The 15334-nt window shown below is 38.3% G+C and overlaps 1 protein-coding gene and 2 long non-coding RNA genes across 5 annotated transcripts in view; all 3 read right to left on the bottom strand.

Annotated features, from left to right (window-relative positions):
• The window catches only part of LOC309489907, a 112120-nt gene that overhangs the window by 69580 nt on the left and 27206 nt on the right, over positions 1-15334 (bottom strand). The window lies entirely within an intron of this gene.
• The window catches only part of ptbp3 (polypyrimidine tract binding protein 3), a 70886-nt gene that overhangs the window by 50862 nt on the left and 4690 nt on the right, over positions 1-15334 (bottom strand). The gene's annotated exons all lie outside the window — the stretch shown is intronic.
• On the bottom strand, positions 7167-14356 carry LOC309489901. Its single transcript, XR_014202555.1, has 2 exons — positions 7577-14356; positions 7167-7525 (listed from the first exon to the last, which is right to left on the bottom strand). It is a non-coding gene; the product is annotated as an uncharacterized lncRNA (long non-coding RNA).

Raw genomic sequence — 15334 nt, 5'->3', positions numbered from 1 at the left:
ACGAACAGTCTTTTTTTTTTTTTATCCACACAATGGCCCTCATTTATCATTCTTGCGTAGAAACTGGCGTATATGTTGGCGTGAGATTATGCTTGCACTCCTCTCACCGCCTGATTTATGAAGCTGTGCGTACCTTTGAAATCCAGGTGTACGCAGTACCTGCCTTTGATAAATGCCGCGGCTGAAAACGATCGTCATTAGAATAACACGCCCCTATATATTCAAGTCTCCGCTTCCCCCACGCCCTCATTTTACGCCATGGACACACGGAAGACGGCAAAGAAGAGAAACTTGGATGAGCAAATGACCTATCACAATGCATTATTTTACAGCACGTGTTTTGAAACAATTAGCATTTAATTTCGTTTCACCTCACATGTATTGGGGTGTACAATAGTGATGATGATGTGATGTGGAGTAGCCTACCATTCATTCACATTAATAATTGCATGACAATTTGTAATATTCTTCTTCTTATTATGATTTTTATTATTAATGACGCTTATTGTTATTTAGAAGAAGAATGTCGTTATTATTATTATTTGTATTATTATTATTATTATTATAATTATTTAAAAGAAGAAGAATGTCATTTTTATTATTTTGTCAGTCTGAATAATTTTTTTGTCATTGAAAGCCTTTCATTACTGAACCCAGTCCGTGCGCACGTAGGTCCGACGCAGAAGTATAAATCAGCCTTAACCCTGGCCTAACCATCGTTTCAAAGAATAGTACGACGGCGAGCGCGTCAAGTATGAGTATCTCGTCCGTTTGGGGAGGTGCGCGCGCAGTCTGCGGAGACTCGCGCTGCGGAGCCAGGCGAAAGTATAAACAAGGCTTGAAACGTCAGGTAAAGCGCACATGCTCGCAACTGAAGGAATACATATGCTTACAAATCAAATGCTTTGGTAAAGTCACACAAATTAAACATTGAAGTCCATGTTAGTCCATGGCAGACAAAAAGCACCTTGGAGAAACTCAACAGCAGTGCAACATATGAAAAGACAATGCAGAAAAGCAGAGCGCATGTGGCGGAAGACAAAACTTGTAGTCCATTATAACATCTACAAAGACAGCCTGCATGCTTTCAATATGGAACTAGGCAAAGCTAGACAGACTTTCTTCTCAAATATTATAAACAGCAATTTAAACAACACACGCACTCTTTTTGCTACTGTAGAGAGACTGACAAACCCCCCAAGCCAGATTCCTAGTGAAATGCTCTCAAACAGCAAGTGCAGTGAGTTTGCTTCTTTCTTCTCTGAGAAAATCAATAATATCAGAAAGGTGATCAGCACATCATTGAGTTGCACTGGGGTCAGACAGATCAGACCACCTGAGAAAGTAGTTACTATGTCTGACTTCAAAGAAATTGATGGCAAAATTTTGGAAGAAACCGTACAACACCTTAAAACATCAACATGCGCCCTTGACACACTTCCCACATCTTTCTTCAAAATTGTGCTAAACAGTTTAGAAGCAGATCTTCTAGAAGTGGTAAATGCCTCACTTCTCTCTGGGAGTTTTCCAAACTCCCTGAAAACTGCAGTTGTCAAGCCCCTCCTGAAAAAGAGCAATCTGGATAAGACCATATTAAGCAACTATAGACCGATCTCAAATCTTCCTTTCATAGGCAAGATCATTGAAAAAGTTGTCTTCAATCAGCTGAACAAATTCTTAAGCTCGAATGGATACTTTGACAATTTTCAATCTGGTTTCCGACCGCACCACAGCACAGAGACAGCGCTCATAAAGATAATAAACGATATTCGCTTAAATACTGATTCAGGCAAATTATCAGTGCTGGTACTACTCGACCTCAGTGCTGCATTTGACACTGTCGATCATAACATACTTCTTGACAGGCTGGAAAACTGGGTGGGGCTTTCTGGGATAGTCCTAAAATGGTTCAGGTCATACTTAGATGGGAGAGGTTATTATGTGAGTATAGGAGACCATAAGTCTGAGTGGACATCCATGACATGCGGAGTCCCTCAAGGCTCAATTCTTGCGCCACTCCTGTTCAACCTGTATATGCTCCCAATGAGCCAAATAATGAGAAATAACCAAATTGCTTACCACAGCTATGCAGACGACACACAGCTGTACTTAGCCCTATCGCCTAACGATTACAGCCCCATTGACTCCCTGTGCCGATGCATTGACGAAGTCAACAGTTGGATGTGTCAAAACTTTCTTCAGTTAAACAAAGACAAAACTGAAGTTATTGCGTTTGGAAACAAAGATGAAGTTCTCAAAGTGAACGCATACCTTCACTCTAGGGGTCAAACAACTAAACATCAAGTCAGGAATCTTGGTGTGACACTAGAGTCAGACCTTAGTTTCAGTAGTCATGTCAAAGCAATAACTAAATCAGCATACTATCATCTGAAAAATATTGCAAGAATTAGATGCTTTGTTTCCAGACAAGACTTAGAGAAACTTGTGCATGCTTTCATCACCAGCAGGGTGGATTATTGTAATGGACTCCTCACTGGCCTTCCCAAAAAGACCATAAGACAGTTGCAGCTCATACAGAACGCTGCCGCCAGGATTCTGAGCAGAACCAGAAAGTATGAACATATCACACCAGTCCTCAGGTCTTTACACTGGCTCCCAGTTAGATTTAGGATTGATTTTAAAGTATTATTACTGGTATATAAATCATTCAATGGCCAAGGACCTCAATACATTGCAGATATGCTCACTGAATATAAACCCAACAGATCACTCAGATCATTAGGATCATATCAGCTAGAAATACCAAGGGTTCATTCTAAACATGGTGAGTCTGCTTTTAGCTATTATGCCAGCCACAGCTGGAACCAGCTTCCAGAAGAGATCAGAGGTGCTCCTACAGTGGTCACATTCAAATCCAGACTCAAAACACTTCTGTTTAGCTGTGCATTTACTGAATGAGCACTGTGCCGCTGTTCGTCCGACTGTTTGTACTGTACTGTATTTTACTCTATTTTTCTAAACTGTTTTAATTATTCTTATTTCTTTTAATTACTTTAATTTCTCCTATGTCAGCAGGGCATTTAGCCCGAAACTGTAAATGCCCACTCAGAAGGTGATAATGTGAAAGTGATTAATGTGGATTTGAAAGTAGAACAGTATTTAAATGACGATATTAAAGTTTTCGTCTGAGAAAGAATGTGAACGCAGTGCTAAAGTGCTAAAGAAAGTGAAAAGAACGTGTGAGTAAATGAGGGAGAAAAGAAAGTTAAAGGAAAGTTGATAGATGGAAGTCGTAAGAAGATTGAAGGTTAAAAGAAGGTTGAAAGATTTAAGTCTTAAGGGAATCCTTTGAAAGAAAGATCTATAATAAATATTCTTTTTTATTTTTTAAAAGTACTGTATTTTATTGAATTTTTCTAAACTGTTTTAATTATTCTTATTTCTTTTCATTATTTTAATTTCTTCTATGTAAAGCACTTTGAATTGCCATTGTGTATGAAATGTGCTATATAAATAAACTTGCCTTGCCTTGCCTTGCCTTGCCATGTTGCACAAAAATAAACACTGAAGTTTATAATTACTATATATATTTTTTTTTTCAGTGGGTCATAATATATCATATCTTTTAGTTTGTCAGTGCGTTTTGTGGTGTTAGGAATTGTTTTTCTGCGCATTTCCGCACTAACTCAAAACGTGCGTACATGTACACCACCTCCTGAGCTGGCGTAGGATTTGAGCGTGCCGTACGCCAACGTCCATATTGATAAATCTCAAAGGGCGCTTTCACACTGGCAGTTTAGTGCGGACCGGGGCACGGTTCGCATGAAAAATCGTTAATGTGAACGCTGTCATCGGACCCGGGTGCGCACTAGAGTACCGAACCCGAGACTACCTGGAGGAGGTGGTCTGAGCTCGGTTGCTCCCGAACCGTGGTGCGGTTCGCGTTAATGTGCAAGCAACACGGACTCGGGTGCGCGCTTGTTCAGGAAGTATAGTATTCCGCGCATGCGTATCACTGTCGATATCATTGTTTGATTGCGTTTGCGATGACGTAAGATCACTGCAAACGCACCTGGGTTCGATACAACTAATTGAGCGTGAAACCAGACCAACGCTGCGGGGGCGCCGGGAACTAGCGCACTCGGGTTCGGACCGCAGCAAACGAACCCAGTGGAAAAACGCCCAAAGTCACCCTGGTTTTGGGTGTACGCTGGAAATTTGGTGTACGCACTTTTGATAAATGAGGGCCAATGAGAGTAGCATACAACACATCCAAACATTGACGAGACCTGACAAGAATGAACAGACATAATGGAACTTACGTACTTAAATGCAAACAAGGATAATTAATCACACACACCTGAACTGAATGATGAACCAAATGAGTGACCATGACAACAAAGTAATGGCGGGAAATAGTGCAAGCAGGAAAACAAAGTCCAGACTGAGGGACTGTTTACACGACAACTAAAAACTTAAAAACTTGATGCGTTTTGGCCGTTCGTTTATACGACAACATCGTTGTGGCTGCCTGAAAACGGGTTTCAAAGTGCACGTTTTTGAAAACGGTCTCCGTGTAAACAACAAAAACTCGAATCTCTGAAGATGATGACATCATGCACATGCGTATTACGTGTTCAGTCTATAGTGTTTCATCGCCATCTAATGGCCTGGCAGCAGAATACAGCGTTTTGAGTCGTTTTCGAAGATCCGTGTAAATGGAGATCATTGTGACAATGGTGTCGTCTGTATGCGGAAAACTCAAAGGAAAAACTTCTCCGTTTTAAGCATATCGTTGTCGTGTAAACGTACCCTGAGTGCAACTGTGACAGTTGTGTCACTGAGAAGTAGTTGAACTGAAAGTGGCATTTCCTCTAATAGGCTACTTCTGAACTAACAATGATAAACTGCACAAAAAATCATTTACTTGCCTTCGTATTGTTCCAAACCTGTATGACCTTCTTTTTGTACTGAGAAACACAAAAGAAGGTATTTTGAAGGATGTTTTAACTATTTTTGTCCTTTCAATGAAAGTCAATGGGGTTCAAAACAACATTGTACCCCATTGAGATTCATTGTATGGACACACAAAAAAACCAATACATATTTGGAACAACTTGAGGGTGTGTAAAGGATAACAGTTTTCATTTTTGGGTGATCCATCCTTTTAAGGTAAGGAACATAATAGAGACTGGGGGTGTTTTGACTTTGGCCAGTAAGCAAACACTTTGCAACCATCTCACAACATCCTAGAAACCATCCAGATTACTCTACGTGGCCGTTGTGCAAGTGCCACGTTTGTTTACATAGAAAAGCGATGAAATGAAAACGCTTTATGTGAGAACGGACACTAGCATAGCTTAACAACATGCTAAATCAACTCAGAACATATTAGTAACCACATTTGGCAACCAACCAGAACACCCTACACTGTAAAAACAGATTTTTTCAAAGCTGTAACTAAAAGAAAAATTATTCTAGTACGTTTTACAAGAAAATACCATTTCGGTCTTTCAAATTTTCACATTTAATTCAATGTGCCGTTTCTTCATAATTATTTGTTAAATTTCCTAGCAAAAATTGTTTCAAAGTAAATCCTACACCAATTTTGTGTAGCCAGTATTTTGGTGTTGACTTTTGCATGGGAAAGTAGCTGTATGTAAACATCTATCAAGAAAAACAAAATCTAATATCTAAAAGTATTTCGATTCAGTAAAACAGCACTGATCATCTACGAACTGATCATCTACGAACTAACCAGCTAGCTAACAAACATTTCAAAACGTTACAAGCCGTGAGTCGCACGTTTTGAATCAAATCTGTGAAAGTCAAGGATTTTGGTCCGGCAAAGACAGCTTCCCTCACAGGGCGGGAGAGAAACACGGGGCGAAACAACGTGGGAGCCAGGTCCATCCGGGACACTGCATAGTTCTCATTCCTCGCAGATGAGAAGTGAGGTGAGGAAGAAGGGGGAGATCTTTGGGTGAAACAAAGGAGTACAGTAGAACAATAGCCCTCGCTGCCCGTCTCCCAGCCCTGCTAGCCAAAACACAGGCCGCCAGTGGAGACGAGAATGCCAACAGAGCGCTAACAATGCTCAGCAGTGAAAATACTGAAGACTCTGCGGTAACACAGAGCAACATGAGGGACAGACACACGCAACAGGTTCTCTGTGGCGCCTGATGTCAATGGAGACACTTAAAGCTCAAAGTATACATTGGTTTTGAAGCGTACCAAAGGGTATGTGTACAACAGAAAGTTACGTCGCGCGGACTATAGTGGAACGCAGACAGCCGAAGAATACTTTGGGCTTTAAACGCCTGCTTTGACGAGCGCTTGTGCGACCCGGTTATAAGATACACGCAACCCAAGTTTAAATGCGTACAAAAACATTCTTATTGGTCAGAAAATATGGAAAGAAATGGCGACGACACTGGACAACTTTGTAGTGTGCATATGTCTAGCACTGAAGTGTTAGCCTAGTATGCCTTACTATTAAGTCTGCTCTCGCAAGAATGATAACTATATTAGCGTTCACACCAACAGATGTTAATGTTGTGTTTATTACAAGCGCGCACAGCAGTTTTGTCGTCTGTCGTTTTAAATGCTCAAGCTCTTCAAAGTCGAATGGATTCTGATTGGCTGTCAAATGTTTTATCGTTCATCAACTGGAAAAAAATAAGCGTTCTGGAAGTAATTCCAACTGTATCGTTCTTCTGTGCCATTATTGTGTTATGGAATCTATTCTCAAATAATTAGAATGATTATTAAAACTTTATAGTTATGGTCCTTGGTATAAACGGGCCTTTACTCATACTTGCTCAAATGATCACGATTTACAAACACACTAAAGTTGTTTATCATTGATGGAGGAAGAGACTAAGATGTGTTTGACTTTTTGGCTCAGGAGGAAACCACCACCAACTCCCCAGACATTACCCAGAACCCCTAGAAAGTACACAGACACAAACTTAAAATCACTCAGAACAGGTTAGCTGCCATGTAGCAAGACCCAGGCACCATCTTTGCATTGTGCTTTGCACTACACAACTCCCATTGTCAGTTAGTTTTGAAATACTCCCACATCTGGGGCAACATAAGGCCTGTGCACTCATAACTGCTGACTAGGATGAATGGCATCTGCTGAAATAGCAAAAAATGCAGGCGAATTTACACAACAGGATCAATGATGAAGCAACAGTGAGAGGTTTCTTCATAATACCTTAAAGGTCTGACTTTGCAGGTATTAAAAAATATACAAACACAGATGGACTCTGGGGATGGCTGTGATTTTACAGTACTAAAAAAAACTATTTGTGGGAACTCTGATGGAGTATGAAGTGTAAAAGAAATAACAGGATTTTCTGGTCATATGATTGTGGCATTCTTCACAGAATTAACCCAACAAAAAAAATTAAACGGTCACGAGAAAATAGGTGACGGATTGGGGGAGGTCTTTTGGTAGTTGGGAGAAGTACATTTTCTGAAGAAAGTAATAATGTTAACCCATTCACAACTTTACACCATGATGCCACAGTGTTGCTATGCCTCTTTATGTTTTTTGCTGTATTGTTTCTGCATGTTGGACACACCACTTGACTTGGATTTGGCAGACCAATTTGGTAACTTTTTTTTTTTTTAAATATTAATAAGCAGTGTCCAAGAATAATAATGCCAATAATATTAAAACGTTTTATGGCATTGCATTTTCGAATGTATTTTTGAATAAATAGATTTATGTTAAAAAATAACCTCATTAACCTACATATGGTACTGGTTTGTTAGAATACCTTTTTGTTTTGTGTTTAGATTATGAAGGGGAAAAAAGCATTGCCATCTTACAGGTCCCATCACTCAAGACGACACCCAGTAATGTTGCTGTGTCAATTGCTTTGCTGTTTTGTCAGAGAAAATTCTATGGTGTCAGCAAAGTGTTTTTGGGAGGATATTTGAAAGACGTCCAGTGACTCTTGTTTAATGGGGTGTACTCTCGGCGAGAGAAAAAAAAGAGTGGAGTTGCAGTCACAAGAGTGATGCCAAAAATGGAGAAAAACTAAGCATTTGGGATTTTCCCACCATCATTCAAGGGAGCTTAGCATTTGGGAAAAAAATTAGAGCACTATCCTCTTTTTTCATACTACATGCTCATGAATAATGGAGCATATTGGCATAATAATAGAACACATGGGTATATGAGATTTTATGTAAGTTTTCCAAGGCTCATTGAATTGGGCGAACCTGTTTGAGGCTTCAGACATGATGCTCTGGTTAACCAAATGGCATCTGTTGTGCCTGAGTTTGGCAGACTCGTAGGGATTTGCACTGGGGGAGACGGGGGTGTGTTTGGCGTGGCCGACCCCTCTAAATCTAGTCCCTGTAATTTACTCTGGGCTGTGTTTGCCACATTCTCCTGATGCATTCCCAAGCATCCCTCAGTTAGAAGAAATGACTTTTACTATATACGGAATACCATGCTACCAAACTATCATTCTACGCATACACTCAAAAAAAAGCTGGGATGTTTCAACCCATGTTTGGGTCAAATATGGACAAACCTAAACATTGGTTTAAAAAGTTTCTTTTAATTTTTAAACCCAATGGTTGGGTTTGTCCATATTTGACCCAAATGCACTCTTAAATAATTTGTTGTTACATTAAAATTTACTCAAGCATGGTTTTACAAATGATTTATGCAAAAATTTGTTCCCGTCGCGTTTCATACATGATGCCTATAGCCAAAATGACACAGGCAGGCAATGATTAGGTTTTTCACCACCAGCGGGAAAACGCCATTCATCTCACAACTCAGCACAGACGGAAATAGAAGCTATTCTCTCTCAGTGCTTGTGAACGCACTGTTAAATAAATGCAGTTCAATGGGAAAGCTGTGTAATTTGGACTATAGAAAGGTGTTAATGCCTTAACGTCGAGACTAGGTGAAAATGCAGTACTTTCATAAGTGTTCCAACATTAACACTGAATGAAAACAGAGCTGACAGTTTTCAACGCTATTTATTCAGCTCATAATATATTAAACAGCCCTGCTAACCCGTCTACATACATCAGCTGTTTGGATAATGTAAGCGTTTCACCTTTCACATTAAACTGCAAATGCTGAATACGTATAGTCACATGATTGTCGTTTAGTTTTCCTAAACAAAAAGGCGAATGCACTTGAATGGCAGGACTATCATTGGGATAGCGCACCGGCCAGCGGGAGGGGGGCTCTGTGAGGGTGTACGTATAAGAGGAAGATGATGAATGGCAGGAAGCCCGACGTCAATAACAACAACAACAAGCCTCTGGATGGATGGAAAGCGAATCGTTCCATTACAAAGACTCATATGGCTGAACACCTCAACTGAGCGGAGGCTGTGGGGCGAGCCCAATGTGACTGTCCACCGCCAATGACAAAATGGGAACTCGCTCAAAGTGAATGTTAAAGGGACAGTTCGCATTTACTTACACTTATGTCATTCCAAACCCTGTGCAACACAAATGAAGATGCTTTGAGGAAAGTTCATGCTGCTCTTTTCCATATGCAAAGCATTCAGTGACCAGAAGCTGTCAAGCCCTGAAAAGGATAAAACAGCACCATAAAAATACCATGAAAGTAGTCCATGACTCTGTTCCAGTCAAGATTATCTATATTAAATTGATATACACAATCTAAATACCTTAGAAAAATAAATTGTTTAAATACATTTTCTTTCAAATAAGCAAAAATTATGTCAACTATGTTACAAAACAAACACCCCCATGAAAACTAAAAAGTGGTCTATCCCAAAACCATGTGACCAGCATCATGTGATGTCATTTTCTTCTGTGGCAGATATTTTAAACACATTATGGTAAATATATTTTGTAATTTTGCAATTACCTATTGTCAAGGAGTATATTTAATGCCTGTCAACTATGTTACATTGTTATGGTTTTCAATTTTGTATTTTTTTATTTTGAATAAATATTAAAATGTGAGGTAACCTATTCAAGAAAATAACATTTGGCTGGCAAGACACAGCCTTCCATTGAAATTATGATGCAAAACGGGGAAACTGTCAACTATGTTACTGCCATCGTCAACTATGTTTTGACTGAATTTTTACACTTAAAATATCTAGACTGCTGCTTTTGATATTTCAGGGTGTAGTTTACATCCACATTGTCTGTATTTGACATTCTTAAAACTATCAAAATGATCTTTAAGGTAGATTTATGATTAAAAAAAAAAATATCATCCTTTGTGACAGTGCTGAGAAATATTTGAAATAATGGCAAAAAATAACATTCTTAGAAGTCTTTTTAAAGAATCACTGAACATATAGACCAAAGAACTTTGCAGAATAGACCAAAAAAATAATAATATTTGAGTCACTTAAATCAGTTCATCTGTAACATAGTTGACAAACTCACAGTGGAAATTAATGTAATATCAAAATGGTGGCACTGAATTCTCATTTTTGAATAATGCTTTATTAAACCATCTGCAGTATGTTAAACATATTCAGAAGCACTGGTTTACTGATTTGCCAACATACTGAAGCACAGGAGCTGGTTCTGCATGCTGCCATTGTCCATGGTAACAAAATAAGGAACTCTCTGACAAAAGCCATTGTTGCTTGTCTCCACATAATTTTTTTCTCCATCAATCATTGTAATGTGTGAGTGCAATGTTCGCAACCAATTTACTTCCCCAGAGTGACGTACTTCCGAGCAAAACAGGACATTAAAGGAGGGGGAAAAATCTAATTTAGTGCAGCACTTGATTGGATGGTTAAAAGTGGCCTCCATATGTCAAAGTTTTGAACAACATGATTGTTGTTTTGGACTTATTAAAAAGTAATGAAAAAATATTAAGGTTAAATTGCTTCTTTGGCATGAAGTGGAATAACCAATGTATCATGCATAAAAAGAACAAACTATTTTGATGTCATGTTGACAATGACGTGATGTTTGAGACCAGCGAGTAACATGACAATACAAATGTTCAGAAAGTGCAGAGAATGACTCACTTTGCGCAGTCGCTCATCAGATCCTGCAGTGTACAGCAGGAAGTGCACTATATGAAAACGAGGAAGTACAGTACACGGTCTCCTGAGACACTGTTCAAACTGGCCAGATCAACAGCACCAGTATTAACCAGATATGATAATGATAACAGCTAATCAACGTCATGCACTCTCTCTCAGATTAAAGAGTGTTTTATAAAGGAAAGAAGTGGTGTAGTGTGTGTGGAAATGAGGCTGGTGTCCATATGGCAGACATGTGAGTGGGCGAAACATGTCGCCTTCTTACTGAAATCTAGAAACCGTGGGTATATTTGAAATTCTGCACAGCTGAAGTAGAATTGCACAGCATTTCAATATGAACTGGTTGTAGGTTCCGAACATCTCTTCTATTTTAATTTACATATCGGTGAAAATACTATAGACTCTGGGAGGCAGTTAGAAATAACAGCATTCAACATTTACAAGAGATTTCATAAAGCCTAAACTAACTATTACTGTCAAATTGTGTAAAGGTTGGTTATGTCTCAAAGCAAGTTTTATACCATTTTCAAAAAAAAGTTTAAATTTAATGACTAAAAAAAGTCATTGGTGTAACCATCAAGTAAAATATACATTTTCCTTTCATCTTGAATACATGCAGGTATACACACTGTAATTATTTATTTATTTATTTTACGATTTTTTAATATATTCAAGAAAATATTTCTTAAGTTAAAGGTATTTTGTACCAATATAATGAATTATTCATAAATATCACGTCACACCACATGACATTTTACGAACATTGTCACGAAAAGGCCAAATTTTCAGATTATTTGCGGAGATTTATTGGGGGGAGGGGGGTTTATTCTCTAATAAGTCACCAATTACGGTTTTATGTTTTTGCCCTTCATGTTTCTGCATATTGGTTGCACAACATGACTTTGATTTGAATGTTTTCAAATATTAATAAGCAGTTTTATTTCAAATATGAATTTTTTTTTAAATAACAACTACTAAACATTGTTTTTTCAAGATTTTCTTTCTTTCACGGAGGCTTTTTTTATCCATTATTATTAGAGATGCTCCGATCGACCGGCTGATAATCACATTTTATGACTCGATCAGGAGTCCCAAAATTTCTGTCACATTCAGAAATTCGATCAAGAGTCACATTCTGCTTTGTAACTTCGTGAAACATTAGTAAACCATAGTAAACCGCACATCTTTACTTAGAGCAGGTTGTCACGATTCAAACGAACAATCAATAAATTGCATCACTTTTTCTGGAGTTTTGGAGTTTCTGGAGTTTTCTGGAGTACAAAAATCCTGATCGGATCCTCCCTAATTAATATATCAGGACAGTTGTAACACCCTGACCTTTTAAACTTTTGTTTTTACCACTCTTCTAACCCAGGCGGTGTGAAAACCACTTAATACAGGTAGTGTATACACATGCGCTGCTTTGGTGTGCGGTGTGAAACAACTTTTTCAAGTACCACCTAAAGACTATTTAAAAAAACACAGGTCAGCTTTAGGATGTGCATTTTACATCACACTTAAAGTGCTATCACATCGCCATTTTCACATGCCGACAATAAAAATAGACCAGCTGCTTTCAGATAAATCTTCATAAGGTCTCTGAGCCCTGTGAGGCCAGCCATCACATGACAATGTTTTTCTCTTTCTTGCTCTAGGCCTTAATAAAATAAGACTTGTGTGGAGAAAAGACCATTCTCCATCCTCGTCTTGGATCTAGCCGTACGTTCCACCTCTTTAACCTTCTATTCTGACAAATACATATAACAGCAGACTCGTTACATTTAATAAATCGGTTTGCAATAAAAGCACTGATCGAGGATCAGTGCGTGGCTTCCATGTCCAAAACAGTTTGATTACATGGACAAGTAGAAGCTGATACCCGATAAGCACTAATTTCCTGTCATGCTATATGACTCGCAGGTGTAGATGCTGTTTTGAATGGCCTGCCTCATGTGTGTCATTGTAGTAAACTTCCCTATTTAACTCGTCCCACATGCTGACGAGTGATACCTCAAATCATCCAGCTTGTTGAGGAGAGGAGTGATTTTTGCTTGGCAGACAATAGAATAGGCAAAAGAAGAAATTTGACTTGCATTGAATGAGGGATGCCAGAATTTCACAGAGATGGAGGACTTTTGACTTGGATTATTAAGAAAAATCCTAGTAATCATACAGAACGCTTTGGCAACTACGTAAAAACGCCCTGGCAATCACCCTAGCATTGTGCCAGCGACTTCAAAACTACATTGGACCCCATTGACATAACCTCTTGTTTAGTAAAGTGGATCTGAGAGTGTTTTGTAATTCAATAGGGGTTCAAGAACCGAAGATCGAAGGTTGTAGAGATACCCTATTTGGTGGGATGGTGAGAAATCCTGCCCACTACTCAGCCGCAAACACACACATCTATCTGACACTAGGTGGCACCATAACAAGGCAAAGGTTTTCCAGATACGGGCAAAAAGTGATCAAAAGAATATTGATATGTCGGTGCTTTACGAAGATATAAGCGAATCAATTGGTCTGGTGTTGCAAATTTTTTTGCCTATATATCTGTTGAATGCAATGTCCAAACTTAATGAAATTTAACATACATACTATAGACAACTGTACAGCCTGAGGATGCATGCCAGCCAAGTTAGGTCAAATTCTGCCCATCAGTGGAACTACAACTGTAAAACGCTTTAAACTTCGTAGTCGTATGATCAATCGAATGGGAATGTGCAAATGCTAACATTTTCTTAAAATATCATGGTTAAACACCGCTTATATTAGCTTCCATCAGCAAATAATGTCAAATCTGAGAAGACATAAAGAAATTTTGTAGATTTAGAGGATGTCTAGACGTGGCGCTACAACACATTTTTGCTAATAATGGTTATAATAAAAAAATCGTCTTTCCCCTGAATCCTAAGGGTGTGTTCACACTTGTAGTTCGGTTCGATTGGTTGGTTTGGTCCAGACCAAAAAACATTCAGTTCTGGTCCGCTTAGCATTCACATTGGCATTTTAACACCGAACCTAAAAATACTGAACCTAAAGGCATAGAGATATGTTCACAACCGGATTGGTCGGCTTTTATTACGTAAATATATTTCACAACGAAACTTACCGAACATCCTAAACAATGCCGTGTTCAGGTTTAATCCAACCGAACATGCCAAGTTTGAAGTCAGTTGGTAATATCTGTATCCATTTCCGCAAGAAAACCCTTTCGCAATTTTGAGTGTCTTATTTCCATAAAAACACACTTAAAGTCCTATATTATATTAGAAAATTATGCATCGCAGTTGTATCACTGAATCATCTACATAAGCATTTAATGCGTGATACCTGATTATCACTGCTTGCAGATATATTTTATATTTATTTGTCACCTAGGTCTGTTTCCAAAAAGAGGGTCACCTGAAAGTATCAAAGACAAGACCTTGAGATGAATGTGAAAGCCCTCATGCAATAGAAAGTATAATGGTGTTCTCATGATGTAACTCACCACGATCTAGCAGGGGAACTTCCCCAACATCTCACACGGGTTTGTGGGACGTCTCGGCTATCATGCTGCGAGTTATTCCTGTTCCCCACACTTTGCCTAATTATCGTCGCTCTGGCTTATCAGGAGGATACTGACAGGATGAAACATTTCCTCCTGAAGACAACATTAGTCTAAAAGTGAAATGTCCTAAATGAATCACCCACATGAGGCAGCAAAGTGCCCATCACATGGTTTCCATTTTGAAGCTGTTGTGATTGGGTTACAATGCATTATAATGAACTGCAGGAGCGATCATTTCTAATTCATGTGGCACAGAAGGCTGGAATGTTTTTTGTGCAACAGTGAAAAAAATAGTGCATTATTTGGATGAATCTCACAAAACTGCAAATAAATGTATATTTAATACTAAAATCAATCAATTAAAATCAATTTAATTTAACATTAAGAAAATGACTGTAAAGCAAAAACCTTGAACCAAAAATCACTGTAATGTGAACAAAAAAATAAAGATTTAATATTATAATTGTAAAGTACCCATAGATTCCATACATGACAGTATTTGTTGTACTGAATTTCATTTGATTTTAAAATTTCCTTTAAAATCTCATAAAAAAAAAAAGGTCTATACAATATGATTTTTGATTTTGAGAATTAATTTTTTTTGTCATGACAATAATGTGACAATGCAAAAAATCTCAATGGTACTAAATAAAAATGGGCTTAATTTTCTTTATGCAAAATATAATTTTTATTGATTTAAGGTGAATTTGACCTGCACATCCTGTGAGATTGAGGTTTAATATTAAATATTATATAAATGCCAAATCATGTTTCCATGCTCAAAACCCAC

Source organism: Leuciscus leuciscus (assembly GCF_965113295.1).
Source record: "Leuciscus leuciscus genome assembly, chromosome: 24".
Lineage (NCBI taxonomy): Eukaryota > Metazoa > Chordata > Actinopteri > Cypriniformes > Leuciscidae > Leuciscus > Leuciscus leuciscus.
The sequence above is the reverse complement of the archived record's forward strand: the minus strand, read 5'-3'. Positions and strand labels throughout refer to the sequence as shown.